Source organism: Pteropus medius, unplaced genomic scaffold, assembly GCF_902729225.1.
Source record: "Pteropus medius unplaced genomic scaffold, Ma_sr-lr_union100, whole genome shotgun sequence".
In the NCBI taxonomy this organism is placed as follows: domain Eukaryota; kingdom Metazoa; phylum Chordata; class Mammalia; order Chiroptera; family Pteropodidae; genus Pteropus; species Pteropus medius.
In genome coordinates, this window is record NW_024340701.1 from 16227750 (window position 1) to 16245028 (window position 17279).

A 17279-nucleotide genomic window follows, 5' to 3' on the forward strand; every position below is an offset into this window, starting at 1 on the left:
AGTACCCATCTGGCACTATACGTCGCCATTACAGTAATATTGACTATATTCCCTATACTGTACTCTACATCCCCATGATTGTTTTGTATAATGTCTTTTAAAGATGTGTCATTTATCTTTCAGATAAAAGCCCATATCAGGCTATTCTCATTAAATGAGATCAGCAATAAATTCTGAAAACAGGTCTTCTTAACCATCCATGGACTCCAAGGAATAGACTTGAGAGGCTCCATGAACCCCATGAAATTACACACATTTTTACATGTGTATCTAGTATTTTTTCTGTGAAGAGAAAGAGATCTCTCAGATCTCCTACAGCATGGACCATAAGTGACTGATAGTCCAGATGTTACACTCTGAAATCCATCATTGTGTTGATGCCAAGGTTACACTTCCCACACCCTGCTCCAAGCCAGTGATGCGGAACTTCTCTGACAGCACCTCTGGTTTGAGGACTCTCTGACAGCCTTGTAGAACTCCTTCAGAACCGTGTTGCAGTCTAAGATGCTTCCACCTGACTTTTCTACCGTCTTTATCCCTTCTCTGGATCCTTTACCCAGAGTCAGATCTGCTTTGAGGTCTTCAGCCTCCACCGGTTCTCTCCCCATATTTTCTCATAGGCACTATCCCTAATAAATCTCTTGCATGGTTAGTTCCACTGTGGCATCTACTTCTCATAGGATCCAGACTATGTAAGTGGCACCAGGAGTGGTCTGAGAATATAGGTAGTAAGATGTGGAATTAGAACTTGGTCACTTACTGCCCCACAGGTTAAGATGGCACTGTCCTGGTTGGTAGGTAGAGCACAGATAGTCCCTGGTACAAAGTGGTGACTTAAGTGCTAAAGGTTTCATTGGTAATAATCCCAGTGGATGAGTCCAGAGGTCAGGGACATGTTGGAACATCCCCTCAAAAGTAAAAACAGTGCTGAATTGTACATCCCCTACCACAGAGAAGGAGGCACAGCATCTGGTAGACTTCTTTGGGTTCTGGACAGACCCAAAGCACATTCCACTCCTAAAAATATTCCTCTAGCATGGAAGACTGCTGGGTTTAAGTAAGGTCCAGAGCAGATAAGGGTTCTGCAGCAGGTCCAGGTTATAATATCAGCAACCTTGCCATTTGGGCCATATAATCCAGCAGACCTTATGGTGTTAAAGTGTCAGTGGTGGAAAAAGATATAGTATGGAGAGTATGGTAAACTCCAGCAGGAGAAAAACAATATAGTCCCTGGGAGTCTGGAATAAAGTATGCTATCCATAGCAGAAAAAAAATGATATGCCTTGTGAGAAACAGGTCCTGGTATGTTACTAGGCCTTGATAAAGACAAAATGTTTGATCACATGCACCAAGAACCATGTAGCTGGAGCTATCCATTATGTGTTAGGTTCTTTCTGAACTGTCAAGTCATAAGGTCAGAGAGGCCTACCATCAGTCCATAGTAACATGGAAATGGTACATCCAGGATGGGGCCCAAGCAACACTAGAGGACACAAGTAAATTGCATGAGGAAGTAGCTCAGATCCCCAAGTCATCCATAAGAGTTGTACCCACCAAGGCTTGAACCTATAGCTATATCGGGGAGAGTCCTCATACAAATAGCTAAAGGAGGAGAATAAAGCTCTTGTTTGGTTTATAGATGGTTTGGCTCAGTGTGTGATTGAAACTGAAAATGGACAGTGGATACATTACACCACATTCAGGAGAATGAATGATAATGAGACAGAAAATCTTCCCAGTGGGTGGAGCTGAGGTGGTGTATCTGGTCATCCACTTTGTGTGCAAGAAACAGTGGTCTGAGGTGAGAATATTTAGATTCATGGGAAGTGGCCAATAGCCTGGAAGGGAAGGCTACAAGATCAGATACAAGGTGTTCGGGGGTAAAGACATATGAATAGAAACACAGGAATGGTAAAAAAAAAATGTGAAGATCTATGTGTTGCATGTAAATGTCCACCAGAAAGCACCCACCACAGAAGAGGCAACAGATAACTGAGTAGACAAAATGACTCAGCCAGTTTACAATAGCTAGACTTTGTCAACAGCCACCCAAGAACTGGCATAATGGGCATATCCAGGAAGTGGCCACAGTGGCCCACATGTAGGCCAATAATACTGACTCTCACTACCAAAGCCAGTTTAGCTACTGCTACCTCTGAATGTCCAACCTGTTGGCAACAGAGACTCATAAAGAGCTTCCAGATGAGGCACTATCTCTTGGTTATATGGTGTCAAGTCAACAATACTGAGCCCCCTCCATCCTAGAATGGTCATAAGTTTGTCCTTACAGGGATAGATACTTATTCCAGGCATGGGTTCATGTTTCCTGCCTGTAGAGCCTCAGCCAGTACCACTATCCAGGGGATTATGGAGGTCTGATCCACAAGCATAAAATTCCACGTAAGATAGCTTCTGACCAGGGGACCTATTTTACAGCAAATGAGGAGTGGGAGTGACCCCATGACAAAAGCATCTGCTGGTTGTATCACATACTACACTCTCCAGAGTCAGCCAGGCTCACTGGAATGGCTTTTGAAAGGAATAACTAAATTGCCAGTTTTGAAGCAACACTCTGAAAGAAGGGGGTGCTTTTCAGGATACAGTGTAGATATTAAATCAGAGACCTCTGTCTGGTGCTGTGTCCCCAGTAGGAAGAACATATGGATCCAGAGACCAAGGGGTAGAAGCATTAGTGGTCTCACTTACCATATGAGGACTCTGCTTCCAGTTGCATCAACTCTGGGTACAAAAGGGTTGGTGGTCATGGTCCCCAATAAGGGCATACTTTTGCCAGAGGATGCAGGATGTGTCCCATTGAACTATAAGCTATGGTCACCACCAGGACACTTTGGACTCCTTATACCCAGGGACCAGCAAGCAATAAGAGGAGTCACAATCATAGCAAGAGTAATGGATGCTGATCATTAGGAGGAAATAGGGCTTCTTTTACATAATGGCAGCAGAGGGGAATGTGTGTGTTACTCAGGTAATACATTTGAGCACCTCTTGCTACTCTCTTACCTAATTATGACTATGAATGGGCAAGTGTAGTAACTCCAGCCTCAAGAAGAATATGATTACCAAGGGCTCAGACCTTTCAGGAATGAAATTTTGGGTTATATCACCAGATAAAGCCAGTAAAATCTATAAACGTGATAGCTGAGGGTGAGAGGAATTTAGAATAGATAGTAGAGGGAGCAGATGACCATCAATTGCAGCTCCAAGACTAACTGCAGCAACAGGGAATGTAATTTATCCTAATAACCCTTCTTTTTTGAGTTTTCTCCTCAGTAAGAGAGGTCCATGGGAACCATGGAGGATCTGTTCTTGAATTTGTGAGAAATAGATCTGTGTAGTGCAAGGAATAGACTGACAGACATGAGAATGCCCCTCTTAGATTTCTGACTGTCAGAATTGTACCTGATTGAGAGCTCCAGTGGCTCCCAAAGCAGTAAATGAGCATGGCAGGGACACTAAGGCAGGTGTGTTTCTGGGAGTTGTGGGACAACTCTGACAGACAACTTTCGATCTAGGACACTGGCCTTGTAGAACTCTCTTAAAACTGCACTGAAGTCTAAGACTCTTCCACCTAACCTTCCTTTCCCCTCTCCTCTATAGGGAGTCAGATCAGATATCCTTTTCAGTCTAATGGCTCTCCTAGCCTCTCCTGTTCTGCGCTCCCCCCTTATTTCTCCCTCACAAGTCTTTCTCTCAATAAATCTCATACACAACTAATCCCATCTTAGAGGACCTGGATCAACAGATCTTTCATCAGATATTCAAAAGGTTTGTGACATCAGAAAGGTTATAACCTGTTTGCCAGATACTGAGTTTGCATTCTCACCTTAGAAGAACCAGGAACAGAATTTGGAATAGTTCTTGACTCAGATCAACGGTCTCATTCTTGCCATATCACTGATCAAGGCAAATAAGATTGTGCTGATATATTTGGGAAGATGAGTCAATACTGGGAATAAATTTAGGAACAACAATGATTATTATTTCCTCTGGCCAGGCAGGTAACCCTTCCAATAGAGTCAGCCTTATCATATAAACTATAGGGACTCAGTGGACTGTCACAAAACCAATTAACCTAGAGGAATAGTCTGCTTTAAATTTATTTATTAAAATAATACATTAAAGAATAAAAATCCTTCCTGAATCATCTAAGTTGTAATGCTATCAGTCACTCCAAGAACTTGAAGTATACCACAAACAAAATGGCTTTATCCATCCCGAAAAATGTAGTGACAAGGGAAGATAATTGTACACCATTTCTGGAGAAAACTAAATACATACATTTCGGATTTTAGACAGTTAAGTATTTTTTATATATATAAAACATGCATTCTCCAACCACCCTTGAGTTTTCTTCATGACATTAATCATGTTCTGCTAGTAGGGAGAGGGACAACATCTACCTAATAGATCTGTTACCCATGGGAGAGTGTTTAGAGGCTGGTGACACCTTCCTCTTATTAGTGACAGGACTGATTCAGAATACAACTCCCTGACTCATTTATTCATGGATTTGTTGTCAAGAACAATCTTAAACTATTTCACAGTATAATAAAAAACAAATAAACTCAAGCAAAATTCATACTCTTTCCTCTTTCTGTCCCATCCTTGTCCTGGTAATATTTCCTGGGTCTTTGCTCCTCAAAAGAGCAAAATAAAAATCTTATTTTCTAAAATCCAGTGTCTGAAATCCCTCCTAAATGTCGGTCCAACTTAAAGTAGTTGAGCGTATGATCTTCCTAGGGTAATGTGTGTGGAGCGGAGAGACTGGAGGCGGAGTCCAGTATATAAGCAGTAGTGAAGCCTTTTTCAAAGCATGAAAAATCCCAATGATCCTTCCATGAGAGTAATGTCTCTGGGCGAGCATCCTGGTATTCATGATAGGATATTAGGATGAAGAGCCTGCTGGAACATCAGTAGGTTGATCAGATCATCCCCTCATTCTTACATCTGTAGCTGATCCAGTTGCCAAAATCATCTGGGTATTTTCTTGGGACAAAAAAAAAAAAAAAAAATACTGGACGTTCATGCCAGATCTACAATTTAATTAATCAGTAGACCCAATTCACCGAGTGACTCTAGAGCAAGAATCTAATGTCTTGCATCCAAATTTATCCATTTGTAAAACTAAGGTAAAGCTATTTATCTTTTCCTTATTGAATAGGTTATTATGAAAGGGAAAAATGGCTCAATTTTAATTGAATCAGGTTATAATGGCACAAATAAGGTATCAAATCTGATTCATGGGAATCTTTCAACATTATTCATGTTGGTTTTGCATTCACCAAAATAAAACCTAGTAGCTTTGATAGACTCCAAAGACCCAGCTTTAAACATTCTTTGAGTACCCCGAGAGGGAAAAGGACAGAGTAAAATATTATTAGTCAATATTACTAGTTTAAAGGTGATAATATTAGTGTTATAAACCCATTACTCAAATGGTGTTGTTTTCAAAAGAGCATATTTCATATTTCATACAACTAAAAGTAAATTTTAAATAGCTTAATTTTTTTTTACTTATATTTCAACATCTCCATGAAGGGAAACACACAGTCCTCAGCAATTGCCTTAAGATTCTCTTTTTTATTCTTCTCTCATCACATATCACCGGTGCTTCCCCATCACTCTCTTTTCAATCAACACCTTGATATCCATGCTTACATGGAATTTGTTATCTACATCTAACGACTCATGATTCTAGGAAACTCTTGTCCATGTAATCTGCTTTACCATTTTTTATGATTCTCCAGCACATAAGTTCTCAAACCAGTCGATCATCAGAAGTCCCTCCTAGGAGGGCAAGAAAAGGAAAGAGCAAGAAACAGTTCATTTTAAAGGGCATGAGAAGCGCAATGGCTAGAAACTCTCAAGTGTCAAGAATTCTGACTTCATCAAACCATGTTCTGGCTTTCATCTACTATATTACATATTTATAAATCTTAAAATATTTCCCAAATGTTTTTCACTACTAGCATATGAAGAGTAATGGTTTTCATTGGAGAGAGAAGCAAGCCATCTGACATGGAAATAACAATAGCCTCTGTCTCTAGCTGGTCAACTACAGCTCCAGCAGTAATTGAATTGAATGTTTTCCAAGTCTTCATTCACCAAGAATTGTTCATAATGATTCCAAGAGAGGAATTTTTCCTTTTAAATTTCACAGAGCACCATTCGAAACAAAAAATCTGATACACACACCTTCCTGATTTTTGTATGTAAAGTTTTATCGGAATAAGCCATGTCCATTCATTTACTTATATCCTCTACTGCATTCACCCTACAGAGGCAGAGTTGAATAGTTGCAGCAGAGATCACATGGCCTTCAAAGTTTAGTGTATTTACTATCTGACCCTTTAAAGGTTTGCTGATCCTTGCCCTAAAAATATGTTTTAAAAGTTTATTTGACTGTAATCAACAAAAGAAATGCATTTTATTTTGCAAACAAGTGGACACGTATTTATCTGAGATAAAAGTTTAACAAACACTGTTTCCTCATACTACATGTAATGTACTCTATTTCTATTCTTCTCTGTTCAGTTTTATTAAAAAATAAGATTGGATACCACATAATAAATATTAAAACCTACTATTGATTTTTACCCACAGTTTGAAAATTACCCCCTTGAAATCTCCTAGCATAGTGTCTGGCATATAGATGACATGGAGGAATTATTTACTGAATAGTTTATTGATATTTACTAATATCAGAACTATTTTCCTCTTATGTCACATAGGGTTTGCTGGTATTCAGTATCATCTCCATCTTCTAAGTTCTCCCTTGTACCACAAGGACTGAAAGCCTGGAAACTACATTTCCCAGATTCCTTAGTTATTAAGGTTCCAGTTAGATTTTGCTATGAGAGAAAATGAAGGTGGAATAAAGGAGGAACTATTACTCCCCAATGGCAGGTACATGGGGATAAGCAGACGAAGGCAGTAAGCACAGAATTTTGCCACACATTTCCAGTCATCCACCTAAGAATTATTTTCTCCGTTCATTGTGATCCCTATACCTCCACAAAAGGAATTTGAGGGGGAAATTACAGAAAAGAGGAGTCATAGTTACGGTATGCTGGTAAATATTTAACAACTGGCTCTAATTTGTAGAATTTGCCAATTTCAATAGTGTAAATACAACCACAATGATTACTTTCAAGCTGCCAATGTGGTGTCAATGAATGTGGAATTGGGAAGAGATGCACAAAATCAGCTCTGTAAGCTAGTGAGAGCTGGCAGAAAAATACTAGTTATAATATTATTAATCCCAGTTTTCATGTGTTTTCTAGGCATTCCATCTTTCACTTCCTAAAGTATTTCCTTTTATTTAATAGTTTATTCTTGTTATTTGTAGTAGTTAAGTCCTATAAAGCCACTGCAAACACTGAATTAGCACATACTGAATCAGCACTCCTAAGAAAAATACAGGGTTAGATTCCTGCAAGCCTTTCGTCACAATGTTTTCATCAACCTGTCAATACATAACTTTGTTTTATCTTTGTTTCTGTTTAAAGATATCTGATTGTGTATACATTGTTGGTTCATTAACACTGAACTAACAGCCAAAAGCATTATCACTCCTGCCTGAATTAAGCTCATCTAACACAGGTATTTTCTCCATAAAACGCATCACAGTCTTTTCATGCTAAGGAACCCTAGCTGGCACTTCAGCACTACATATTTGGGGGCCATTTTATTTATTTTATTTTTATCATTCTCTTAAGATTTTATTTGTTGAGATTTTTGGAAACATAAAATAAGTTATGGAATAAAAACAAAATAAATATTTTCAACATTTGAAATAATTCATTCAGTTCAATTATCAAATACATTTTAAAAGAAACACCAACATCTTGCTAATTTCAATATGGGAAAGCATGGGATGATTTTTAAACAGTCACATTTTTTTCCCATTTTACCAGTATGGGAGTACATTTAGAATTTGTTTTGAGTGGATATTTGGTTTACTCACAACTCAAATTTTCAATGCTTGCATGAAACATATACTGTAACTTTAGAAACAGAATTGCTTGTTAAGAAACTGGCATTCTGTGAACAGAGCATCATAACCAAAGGCATACACAAAAAAAGAAATGATCTTGAACTCCTCCGGTCAATGGATATATATATTTTTTTATTTATAGGTTTTTAATTTTGTTTGGTTTGGTTTTGTTTGATTCTTTTAAAAAATGTTTAATTAAGTTTATTGTGGTAACAGTGGTTAATACAGTTATATACTTTTCAGGTGTACATTATATTTGACATCTGCATATTCTATTGTATATTTACCACCCAAAGTCCAGTTTCCTTCAGCTACCATATATTTGATCTCCTTTACCCACTTCGCCCTCCCCCTAAATCCTACATTTGACCCCCTTTAACCTCGTCTATCTCCGCCCTCCTCCCCCACCCTACTAGTAACGACAGCCTATAGTCCATGTCCATGAGTCTCTGTTTGTTTGTCCTGCTCATTTGTTGCTTTTAGGTTTACATCTCACATATAAGTGATATCATGTGATTTTCAACTTTTTCAGTCTAGCTTATTTCGCTTAGCATGATTATCTCGAGGTCCATCCATGTTGTCGCAAATGGCAGTATTTCATCTCTTCTTATGGCTGGGTAATATTCCATTGTATATATGTACCACAGCTTCTTTAGCCAATCATCTATCATAGGACACTTCAGTTGCTTCTATATCCTGGCCACTGTGAATAATGCTGCTATAAATATCGGTGTGCAAATATCTTTTTGGATATAGGTTTTCAAGTCTTTAGGGTAAATACCAAGTAGAGGGATTGCTGGATCATATGGTAGATAAATTCTCAGTTTTTTGAGGAACCTCCATACTGTTTTCCATAGTGGCTGTATCAATTTGCAGTCCCACAAGCAAAGTATGATGGTTCCTATTTCTCCACATCCTCTCCAACATTTGTTATTACTTGTCCTGTTGATTATAGCCATTCTAACAGGTGTGAGATGGTATCTCATTGTGGTTTTGATTTGCATTTCCCTAATAGCTAGAAATGTTGAGCATTTTTTCATATATCTGTTGGCCATTTGTATGTCCTCTAGGGAGAAGTGTCTGTTCAGGTCCACTGCCCATTTTTTGATTGGATCGTTTGTTTTTTTGTTGTTATTGAGTCATATGAGTTCTTTGTATATTTTGGATATTAGGCTCTTATCGGAGGTGTTGCTTGCAAATATATTTTCCCATTCGGATGGTTGTCTCTTTACCTTGTTGACGATTTCTTTTGCTGCAGAAGCTTTTTAGTTTGATGTAGTCCCATTCATTTATTTTAGCTTTTACTTCCCTTGCCTTTGAGGTCAAATTCATAAAATCCTCTTTAAGTCCAAGGTCATTGAGTTTAGTTCTTATGTTTTCTTCTCTGCATTTTATTCTTTCAGGTCTTATATTCAGGTCCTTAATCCATTTTGAGTTAATTTTGGTGTGTAGTGATAGACAGCAGTCTAGTTTCATGCTTTTGCAGGTAGCCTTCCAGTTTTCCCAGCACCATTTATTGAAGAGGCTTTCCTTTCTCCACTGTATGTTTTTGGCTTTTTTGTCGAAAATTATTTGTCCATATAAATATGGGCTTACTTTTGGGCTCTCGATTCTGTTCCACTGGTTCGTGTGTCTGTTTTGCTACCAATACCATGCTGTTTTGATTACTGTCGCTTTGTACTATAATTTGAAGTTGGGCAGAGTGATGCCTCCAGCCTTGTTCTTTTTTCTCAAGATAGTTTAGGCAATTTGGGGTATTTTATGCTTCCATACAAATCTGATGATTTTTTCTTCTATTTCTTTTAAAAATGCCGATGAGATTTTGATGGGGATTGTATTAAATCTATATAATGCTTTAGGTAACATGCTCATTTTAACTATGTTGATTTTTCTAATCCTAGAACATGAAATATTTTTCCATTTCTTTGTATCTTCTTTGATTTCTTTTAATAGGATCTTGTAGTTTTCATTTTATATGTCTTTCACTTGTTTTGTAAGATTTATTCCTAGGTATTTAATTCTTTTTGGTGCAATTGCAAAAGGAATTATTTTTTCCACTTCTTTTCCTGACACTTCATTATTAGAGTATAGGAACGCTATGAATTTTTGAACGTTGATTTTGTATCCAGAGACTTTACTGTATTTGCTTATTGTTTCTAGTAGTGTTCTTGTGAAGTCTTTAGGGTTTTCTATATAAAGAATCATGTCATCTGCATATAGTGACGGTTTAATTTCTTCATTTCTTATTTGGATGCCTTTTATATCTTTCTCTTGCCTGATTACACTCGCTAGGACCTCCAATGTTATATTGAATAAGACTGGTGATAGTGGACAGGCTTGCCTTGCTCCTGATTTTAGAGGGATTTTTAAAAAAATTTTCACCATTAAGTATAATGTTGGCTGAGGATTTGTCATATATGGATTTTATTAAGGTATTTTCCTTCTATCTTGATTTTGTTAAGATTTTATGATTTTGTTAAGTGATCATAAATGGATGCTGTATTTTGTCAAAGGCTTTTCCTTCATTTGTTTTTCCTTTTCTAGTGTTTTAAGATGAAGCATTAGGTTCTTTATTTGGGTTTGTTCTTGTTTTTGGAGATAGACCTGTAATATGAGCTTTCCTCTTATGACTGCTTTTGCCGTGTCCCAAAAGTTTTGGTATGTTGTACTATCATTATCATTCGTTTCAATGTATTTCTTGATCTCCTTTTACTTCTTCTCTGAGCCAGTTATTCTTCAGTAGTATGTTGTTTAATCTCCATGTATTTGTGGTTCTTCCTGCATTGTTTTCACAGTTGATTTCTAGTTTCAAAGCATTATGATCAGAGAATATGGTTGGTATAATTTCAACCCTCTTATATTTGTTGAGGCTATCTCTGTGTCCCAGTATGTGGTCGATATTGAGAATGTTCCATGTACACCAGAGAAAAATGTATAAGCAGCTTTTTTGGGATGGAAGGCTCTGTAAATGTCGATTACGTGTAGTTGGTCTAATGTGTCATTTAAGGATATTATTTCCTTACTGATTTTCTGTTTGGGTGATCTGTCCATAGCTGACAGTGGGGTATTTAGGTCCCCTACAATGATAGTGTTTTGGTCTGTTCCTCCCTTTAGTTCTGTTAGTAATTGCTTGATATGTTTTGGGGCTCCCTGATTGGGAGCATAGATATTAAGAAGTGTTATGTCTTCTTGGTGCATGGTTCCCTTTAACATTATGAAGTGTCCCTCAGTATCTTTCTTTACCTTTTTTATTTTGAAGTCCATTTCCTCCGATATTAGTACTGCCACTTCTGCTTTTCTCTGAATGCCATTTGCTTGAAATATCATTTTCCACCCTTCCACTTTGAGTCTATATTTGTCTTTGGAGCTGAGATATGTCTCCTGGAGGCAGCGTATAGTTGGGTTTTGTTTTTTGATCCAGTCTGCAACTCTGTGCCTTTTTATTTGTGACTTCGGTCCATTTACATTTAGGGTGATTATTGAGATATGAGGTCTTCTTATAGCCATTTTATCTTTTGCTTTCTGGTAGCTTGGTGTTTCCATTGCTTCCTTGTCTTTGTGTTTCTGTTTTCTTTATTTTGGTTGTCTTTTGTGGGTTTTCCTTCTGTCTCTTCTTGTTTTATGTTATATTCTTCAGTTCTGAATCTTCTCTGTGTGGTCACCATTACGAATATGTAAAGATAGTTACATATATACAGTTGTTCCTTTTCTTCTGTGCATGCCTTTTCTCTATTCCCTTTTGTGAATATGCATCTTTGAATCCTCCCCTTTTCAGTCATTGTTGTCTCAAATTGTCCCTATGTATGCTGAACGTTCATTACTATCTTGCTATAGCAAATCTCTTCTTATTTTAAGCTTATAATACCCTGCTCCTAGTAAGGGTTGCAGTACTCTGCTTTTATCGGCTTGCTAGTCATCTTACTCCTAATTCTGTATTTTCTTTTTGTCATTTTATTTTCGGTGAGCTGACCTCTTTCAGTATTTCCTGTAGTGCAGGTCTCATAGTAGAGAATTCCCTCAATTTTTGTATGTCTAGAAAGGTCTTTATTTTTCCTTCATATCTAAAGGAGAGCTTAGCTGGATATATTATTCTCAGTGGTAGTTCCTTTCATTTAATAGTTTGAATATTTAATTTCACTCCTTTCTGGCTTGTAAGGTCTGTGCCGAGAAGCCTGAAGATAATCTAATGGGTTTTCCTTATAGATTACCATCTTCTTTTCCCTGTCTGCCCTTAGAATTCTATCTTTGTCATTGATTTTTGATAATTTTAATACAATTTGTCTTGGTGAAGGCCTTTTTTGGGTTGAAATAATTGGGTGTTCTGTTGACTTCTTGAATTCCAAACTCCAGCTCATTCCTTAGATTTGGGAAATTCTCATCAACTATTTGTCTGAAAATGCTTCCTAACTCCTTTTCCTCACCTTCAATAATGCCCATTGTTCTTATGTTTCCTCTCCTGATGGTATCAGCTAGTTCTTGTATTTCTCTTTCATTATTTTTCATACTTCAGTTTCTCTTCTTCTTTCTGATTTATTTCTATATTTCCGTCTTTGATATCACTGATTCTTTCCTCCATTTGGTCGACTCTATTTCCCAAGATTGTTATTTCATTTTTTCAACTCTTGCAGTGTGTTCTCTATCTGCAGAAGGTCTATTCAGTTCTTTTTGAGGGTTTCAATCTCCTTGCTAAAGAACTCATTCTGCTCGTCTAGCTTTTTTTTTTTTTCAATTCTTGAAATTGTTGGTATGATTCGTTTTGGATCTCACTGAGTTTTTTTTAGAAGTACCATCCTGAATTCTGTCATTTAAATTGCATATTTCTGTGTCTGTAAGCTTATTTTCTGGAGATTTTTCTTTCTTTCTGAGATGCCTTGTCACCTTGGTTGTTTATGGCATTTAATGGACTATTTCGCCGCCTGTGCATTAATGGAAGTGTGCTCTGCTTTTTCTTTTTCCAGAAAGATTTATTATATAATTGTCCCTAGCTTGTTTTTCTTTTGGTTTCCAGTAGGTGGGGTCTAAACCTCTTGGATCTCTGCTCTATATAAAGTCTTAATAATGTCTCTTTTTTCCTTATAGATGTTTAATCACACTCACTACCCTCAGTCTCATTTCCTGTCAGTGTTAGTGACAGTTTCGGTACCATTTGCTCAGATTCCCCTGGGGCTCCACGGTGTTCCGTCTTGGAGGGTATAGGGGGAGGGGCCCTCTAGGTTGGGGGATGGGGGCTGCTATTCAGCCTCTGTTTTGCAACCCTGGCTGGTAAAAATCAACTGTTGTTTCTCTGCCATCCGTGCTGTTCTGCCGTCCCCATTTCTTTGCCTTCTGCCCTGATGACTGGGCCCTGCCACTGGCTGTGTGGAACTAACAACTCTTCTAGGCAGGGCTATTCAGGGAAGTCACCACACCTTCTCCCCTCCCTCTCCTCCTACAGGGAGCTCCATCAGCTGCAAGAGGCAGTTTCTTTGTTTCTCTCAGACCACCGCCTGACACTCAGGGTTCTGACCTATGGTAACTCTTATGCACAGATCTCATACTCAGATGTGCTGGTGTGCAGTTTGGGTGTTTTTTTGTTGAATTTTAGATGTTCATCTTATTTTCGTTTCAAGGGGAGAGATTTGGGACATCTCTCACTCCGTCATGTTTAATCCAATCTGCCCCTCAAGAATTTTTTTTTGTTCCCATTCTTTTTGAAAAGAGAAGTGTGTGTGTGTTCCAAGACTAAGGGTAGAAGCTATACACACTTTACTTCACTTTGTTTTCTTTGCTTTTAACAATATATCCAGGTGATGACTTTGTAGCAGTATGTAGAGACCTTTCTCCTTTTTAACACTAACTAGTTTTTAATTGTTTAGATATACCATCATTTATTCAACCAGTCTCCTATTGAGGGGCATTTGGGTTATTTCCAATCTTTTGCTATTACAAATAGAGGTGAAATGAATAGTTTTTCATATATGTCATCTGGTATTTTTGATAGATATCGAGAAGTGGGATTGCTTGTTTAAACGGTATATGTAATTTTTTAAAGATGTTACAAATTCTTCAAAGGAACTGCAGTACTAACAACTTCATAATGAAAGTGCCTGTTTCCCCACAGCCTAACCAAAGGAATATGTTGTCAATCTTTGAAATTTTTTGACAGGTGAGAAATAGTATCTCAATGTAGTTTTAATTTGCATTTCTCTTATTATGATCCCAGTAGAGCGTCCTTGCATATGTCTGAGGGCCATTTAAATATTCCTTTGTACAAACCCTATCTCTTTGAGACAGGAGAGATTGGATGCTCTTCAAATTATGTAACATGAGTATCTTAGGTTAGGTTGCCCAAAGGCAGACGTTGAGACAAGGATTTCTGTGAAAGTGAATTATTTTTCTATGAAAAAGCAGTAGGCGAATGGAAAAACAGGACAAGGAAGAAAAGGGCACCAAGCCAGGGTGTGATAGCAAGCAAAGTTCCAAGGAATATTGCTTTGGGTCAGTCTCATAGGGGAGTTATGAAGACAGTGCAGAACATATCTAAGAATTGTCCCCATCAGAGGGCAATGGTACTTGAATATTAATTCTCTTCACTGTCATTCACTGGTTAGGGGATGTTCTCAGGGAATACAGATTCCAAGGCACTTCCAACTTTCTATGTCTCCAGGCAAATCAGGCTCCAGTTACCTGAGGGTAATCAGCCAACTAAGAGATTTAAGAACTGGCTGTCAAAAATGGTAAAGAGATTGAAGGAGTTATGGCAGAGCACTGGCAGCATCTGCTTCAGTGAATGACTACCCATCCTACACTCTTGGGGGGTCATCACTATACAAAAGGAACATTTATCAGGCATGATTTCTAAGTCAATATCAGTATCTATGATAAATGGGAGCATTACTGGCAGTTTATTTGCTTTATTTGACTTTATAACTATTTGTTAATCACATGTGTTAAAATTATGGTGCTATTTTGTACACCCAGTTTTCTCTAGTCACACTGCATGGAGTTAGATGGTTCCTATGAGGCTGCTTTAGAACTACAGCTGCCTAAGATAATCCCTTTGTGTGAAATCAACACCCAGACCTGTGTTGGAATTAAACCAGGGTCCCCCTGATAGTAGCATGAGGAATAAACAGAGCCTTGTTTTCCCAGCTAATGAGAGCAAATAGCTCTATCCCTGGTGGCTTTCCTTAGAGGTTTTGCAACTATAAGATAATCACACACAGACCAGAGGTGCAGTTCAACAATTCTGAATGAGAAACCAGGAAAGGAATAGAACAAAATGTCTTGCTATCAAGACTATCAAATGTATTAATCCTGGGGCAAGTTTACTGACAAACTAAATAATTTGACTTCTTAGGACTTTGACTCTGGACTCCATGTTTTGATTCATAGGGGGACCTAAAGAGCTGAAAGATCTCATTGTGTCAGAGAAAAGAGAGCCGTTCCTCATGTATTTTCTTTTTCTCCTCCTCTTTAATTCCCTCCCCCGACCTTCCACCCCTGACCTATGGATATTGCCATTTCCCCTTAAGAACTGGATCTCTGAAGGCAGGGCATTCCCTCCCACATGCTAGCTCGTGGAGTGCACCTGGGGCCTGGTGCACATGGAATATGGTACACCCGGAGTATGGTGCACCTGGAGTATGGTCCGTGGCTCCACCTGGGGCATGAACCCAGGACCTTCTTCTGCATGAAAAGCAGATGTCCTAACCACTACACTATGGAGCCACCCCCTCATTTATTTTCTTAATGCTTAAAATAACTGAGTTGAAATATTTATGATAAGAGCTAACACTAATGGAAGTTGATCTGGAGTATAATTTTCCCACATACATATTTTTTTCCTCCTCGGTTCTTAAGTTGAACTTAGGGCAATTTTAGGGTGATTAATTCATCTTGATTTGCCTCGGACTTGCTTGGGTTTAGCACTGAAAGTACTAAATCCAGGGTAATCTCTCAATCTATAGCAAACCAGGATGTTTGTCACTTTAGCAATTTCTTGAATAATACTGGTTATGTTGGTTTAAGACAGAGCTTCTCAAACTAAACTACATGAAAATTCCCTAGATATCTTGTTGACATGCTGATTCTGATTTAAGAGGTCGAGTGGGGCCTGCAAGTCTGCATTTCTAGTTCCAAGGTGATGCTGATGCTGCTCGTCTATCCAAGGACTATACTTTGAGTGGCAAGGATCAAGGGCAGGCATAATGTTGATGCCATAGTTTTGCTGTAAACCTCCAACATTAGAAATGTAATTTGAGTTTATCTCTGTCTTTAACTTAAGGAAATGTGCTTGTGTGCTAATATTATGAATATTTGTAGTGAAGAGAAAGAAATTAATTTACTTGCCAATGGTGCATTTGTGCTTATGTTTAAAGGAAGGGTACTCAAAGTACAACAAAGCAAATTTTAATTGATACAAAAATTCTAGATGATAGTTGTTGCTCTACTTTCTATATTGTACTATTTACCTTTTATTTAGTTCTGTTTTTTGGATTTTGAACAAATTTTAAACTTGATATTTTTAGACAATTTAAATTTCATGAACATAAATGTACTGCTCAATCCTATCACAATCACATATGGGCACTATCTGTACCTTCAAATGCCGTTGTGTTTTTTCCCCTGATTTCCTCATTTTTAGTTTACGGGGACATATTTATTTATAAATTGTATAGATTTCATATAAAAGATATGAAAGTACTTAATAAGGCTTCTTACTAGATTGATTTCATCAACTCCCTAATCTAAAATTTTATTTATTTACTTTTCTTTGGCTACATTTCCCAATAGCAAATCTGCTCTGAACAACACACTGTGTGGATGCCAGGAGATAGCTTTGATTCCAGGAAAGAAACACTGATTTTGAGTGTTCCTAAATACCACAGCAAGGCTATTGCTATTAATCTTTATTGCCAACATTAACATAATAAACAATATCTAAATCTACATCAGACTTTTCCAATGAGTTGTCTAGAATTATTTCTTGCCAGCTTTCTCAACTACAGGGTAACCACTTGTAGTTATATTTGATTAAATTTCTATCTATTTTAGGAGAGGATTCATAGAAAAGAGCAAACATTTCATTTATTAGTCCTATAACAGTTAAGAGATATCTTCTCAAGTCCTCCAACTTCACTGGATCTCTAAAGCTATTAATGGTTAGTAAGTGTATATACTAGTATGTGTATAAGTATAGTGGTATGATAATACATATTTCTTTTGTCTATAATAAAAGAAACCTAAACAAGTTTATTTTAAAATTTACAGGCTACCTTGT

At 37.6% G+C, this 17279-nt stretch overlaps 1 long non-coding RNA gene across 9 annotated transcripts in view; it reads right to left on the bottom strand.

Annotated features, from left to right (window-relative positions):
* The window catches only part of LOC120622666 (uncharacterized), a 201254-nt gene that overhangs the window by 96802 nt on the left and 87173 nt on the right, over nucleotides 1-17279 (bottom strand). The window lies entirely within an intron of this gene.